A 4,811-nucleotide genomic window follows, 5' to 3' on the forward strand; every position below is an offset into this window, starting at 1 on the left:
ACTTCCAAATAGTGGAGTATGGCCCAATAACCCTTTGGTAAGCTTTGTAACACGTTTGCATTGAAATTGACAGAGATACCAACATTTCTTGTTTTTATACCTGCACAATTCTTTTCAGAGCGCTAGAATCACTTTTTGACCAACAATGTGTTTTCGACATGTTTTCTGAAATGAACAGAAAAATCAACATTTCTTGTTTTTATGCGTGCCAAATGCTTTTCAGAGCGCTAGAATCACTTTTTGACCAACAATGTGTCTTTGACCTTATATTGTTGATTTTGCTCAAAACTAATGTATTCCCCTTCCAAATGGTGGAGCCCTATTACCCTTTGGTAAGCTTAGTAACATGTTTGCATTGAAATTGACAGAGATACCAACATTTATTGTTTTTATGCCGGCAAAATGCTTTTCAGAGCGCTAGAATCACTTTTTGACCAACAATGTGTTTTTAACCTTATATTGTTGATTTTGCTCAAAACTAATGTTTTCCACTACCAAATAGTGGAGTATGGCCCTATAACCCTTTGGTAAGCTTAGTCACACGTTTGCATTGAAAATGACAGATATCAACCATTTTGGTTTTTACGCATGCAAAATGCTTTTCAGAGCGCTAGAATCACTTTTTGACCAACAATGTGTTTTCGACTTGTTTTCTGAAATGAACAGAAAAATCAACATTTCTTGTTTTTATGCGTGCCAAATGCTTTTCAGAGCGCTAGAATCACTTTTCGACCAACAACGTGTTTTTGACCTTACATTGTTGATTTTGCTCAAAACTAATGTATTCCCCTTCCAAATGGTGGAGTATGGCCCTATAACCCTTTGGTAAGCTTAGTAACACGTTTGCATTGAAATTGACAGAGATACCAACATTTATTATTTTTATGCCGGCAAAATTCTGTTCAGAGCGCTTAGAATCACTTTTTGACCAACAATGTGTTTTTGACTTGTTTTTCTGAAACGAACAGAAATATCAACATTTCTTGTTTTTATGCGTGCCAAATGTTTTTCAGAGCGCTAGAATCACTTTTTGACCAACAATGTGTCTTTGACCTTATATTGTTGATTTTGCTCAAAACTAATATATTCCACTTCCAAATAGTGGAGTATGGCCCAATAACCCTTTGGTAAGCTTTGTAACACGTTTGCATTGAAATTGACAGAGATACCAACATTTCTTGTTTTATACCTGCACAATTCTTTTCAGAGCGCTAGAATCACTTTTTGACCAACAATGTGTTTTCGACATGTTTTCTGAAATGAACAGAAAAATCAACATTTCTTGTTTTTATGCGTGCCAAATGCTTTTCAGAGCGCTAGAATCACTTTTTGACCAACAATGTGTCTTTGACCTTATATTGTTGATTTTGCTCAAAACTAATGTATTCCCCTTCCAAATGGTGGAGCCCTATTACCCTTTGGTAAGCTTAGTAACATGTTTGCATTGAAATTGACAGAGATACCAACATTTATTGTTTTTATGCCGGCAAAATGCTTTTCAGAGCGCTAGAATCACTTTTTGACCAACAATGTGTTTTTAACCTTATATTGTTGATTTTGCTCAAAACTAATGTTTTCCACTACCAAATAGTGGAGTATGGCCCTATAACCCTTTGGTAAGCTTAGTCACACGTTTGCATTGAAAATGACAGATATCAACCATTTTGGTTTTTACGCATGCAAAATGCTTTTCAGAGCGCTAGAATCACTTTTTGACCAACAATGTGTTTTCGACTTGTTTTCTGAAATGAACAGAAAAATCAACATTTCTTGTTTTTATGCGTGCCAAATGCTTTTCAGAGCGCTAGAATCACTTTTCGACCAACAACGTGTTTTTGACCTTACATTGTTGATTTTGCTCAAAACTAATGTATTCCCCTTCCAAATGGTGGAGTATGGCCCTATAACCCTTTGGTAAGCTTAGTAACACGTTTGCATTGAAATTGACAGAGATACCAACATTTATTATTTTTATGCCGGCAAAATTCTGTTCAGAGCGCTTAGAATCACTTTTTGACCAACAATGTGTTTCTGACTTGTTTTTCTGAAACGAACAGAAATATCAACATTTCTTGTTTTTATGCGTGCCAAATGTTTTTCAGAGCGCTAGAATCACTTTTTGACCAACAATGTGTCTTTGACCTTATATTGTTGATTTTGCTCAAAACTAATGTATTCCCCTTCCAAATGGTGGAGTATGGCCCTATTACCCTTTGGTAAGCTTAGTAACACGTTTGCATTGAAATTGACAGAGATACCAACATTTCTTGTTTTTATACCTGCACAATTCTTTTCAGAGCACTAGAATCATTTTTTGACCAACAATGTGTTTTCGACATGTTTTCTGAAATGAACAGAAAAATCAACATTTCTTGTTTTTATGCGTGCCAAATGCTTTTCAGAGCGCTAGAATCACTTTTTGACCAACAATGTGTCTTTGACCTTATATTGTTGATTTTGCTCAAAACTAATGTATTCCCCTTCCAAATGGTGGAGTATGGCCCTATTACCCTTTGGTAAGCTTAGTAACACGTTTGCATTGAAATTGACAGAGATACCAACATTTCTTGTTTTTATACCTGCACAATTCTTTTCAGAGCGCTAGAATCACTTTTTGACCAACAATGTGTTTTCGACTTGTTTTCTGAAATGAACAGAAAAATCAACATTTCTTGTTTTTATGCGTGCCAAATGCTTTTCAGAGTGCTAGAATCACTTTTTGACCAACAATGTGTCTTTGACCTTATATTGTTGATTTTGCTCAAAACTAATGTATTCCCCTTCCAAATGGTGGAGTATGGCCCTATTACCCTTTGGTAAGCTTAGTAACACGTTTGCATTGAAATTACAGAGATACCAACATTTATTATTTTTATGCCGGCAAAATTCTTTTCAGAGCGCTTAGAATCACTTTTTGACCAACAATGTGTTTTTGACTTGTTTTTCTGAAACGAACAGAAATATCAACATTTCTTGTTTTTATGCGTGCCAAATGTTTTCAGAGCGCTAGAATCACTTTTTGACCAACAATGTGTCTTTGACCTTATATTGTTGATTTTGCTCAAAACTAATGTATTCCACTTCCAAATAGTGGAGTATGGCCCTATAACCCTTTGGTAAGCTTAATAACACGTTTGCATTGAAATTGACAGATATCAACATTTTTGGTTTTTACGCTTGCAAAATGCTTTTCAGAGCGCTAGAATCACTTTTTGACCACCAATGTGTTTTCGACTTGTTTTCTGAAATGAACAGAAAAATCAACATTTCTTGTTTTTATGCGTTCCAAATGCTTTTCAGAGCGCTAGAATCACTTTTCGACCAACAACGTGTTTTTGACCTTACATTGTTGATTTTGCTCAAAACTAATATATTCCACTTCCAAATAGTGGAGTATGGCCCAATAACCCTTTGGTAAGCTTTGTAACACGTTTGCATTGAAATTGACAGAGATACCAACATTTCTTGTTTTTATACCTGCACAATTCTTTTCAGAGCGCTAGAATCACTTTTTGACCAACAATGTGTTTTCGACATGTTTTCTGAAATGAACAGAAAAATCAACATTTCTTGTTTTTATGCGTGCCAAATGCTTTTCAGAGCGCTAGAATCACTTTTTGACCAACAATGTGTCTTTGACCTTATATTGTTGATTTTGCTCAAAACTAATGTATTCCCCTTCCAAATGGTGGAGTATGCCCTATTACCCTTTGGTAAGCTTAGTAACATTTTTGCATTGAAATTGACAGAGATACCAACATTTATTGTTTTTATGCGGGCAAAATGCTTTTCAGAGCGCTAGAATCACTTTTTGACCAACAATGTGTTTTTAACCTTATATTTTGATTTTGCTCAAAACTAATGTATTCCACTACCAAATAGTGGAGTATGGCCCTATAACCCATTTGGTAAGCTTAGTCACACGTTTGCATTGAAAATGACAGATATCAACATTTTAGGTTTTTACGCATGCAAATTGCTTTTCAGAGCGCTAGAATCACTTTTTGACCAACAATGTGTTTTCGACTTGTTTTCTGAAATGAACAGAAAAATAAACATTTCTTGTTTTTATGCGTTCCAAATGCTTTTCAGAGCGCTAGAATCACTTTTTCGACCAACAACGTGTTTTTGACCTTACATTGTTGATTTTGCTCAAAACTAATATATTCCACTTCCAAATAGTGGAGTATGGCCCTAATAACCCTTTGGTAAGCTTTGTAACACGTTTGCATTGAAATTGACAGAGATACCAACATTTCTTGTTTTTATACCTGCACAATTCTTTTCAGAGCGCTAGAATCACTTTTTGACCAACAATGTGTTTTCGACATGTTTTCTGAAATGAACAGAAAAATCAACATTTCTTGTTTTTATGCGTGCCAAATGCTTTTCAGAGCGCTAGAATCACTTTTTGACCAACAATGTGTCTTTGACCTTATATTGTTGATTTTGCTCAAAACTAATGTATTCCCCTTCCAAATGGTGGAGCCCTATTACCCTTTGGTAAGCTTAGTAACATGTTTGCATTGAAATTGACAGAGATACCAACATTTATTGTTTTTATGCCGGCAAAATGCTTTTCAGAGCGCTAGAATCACTTTTTGACCAACAATGTGTTTTTAACCTTATATTGTTGATTTTGCTCAAAACTAATGTTTTCCACTACCAAATAGTGGAGTATGGCCCTATAACCCTTTGGTAAGCTTAATAACACGTTTGCATTGAAATTGACAGATATCAACATTTTTGGTTTTTACGCTTGCAAAATGCTTTTCAGAGCGCTAGAATCACTTTTTGACCACCAATGTGTT

The sequence above is a fragment of the Gadus chalcogrammus genome, chromosome 14, assembly GCF_026213295.1.
Source record: "Gadus chalcogrammus isolate NIFS_2021 chromosome 14, NIFS_Gcha_1.0, whole genome shotgun sequence".
Lineage (NCBI taxonomy): Eukaryota > Metazoa > Chordata > Actinopteri > Gadiformes > Gadidae > Gadus > Gadus chalcogrammus.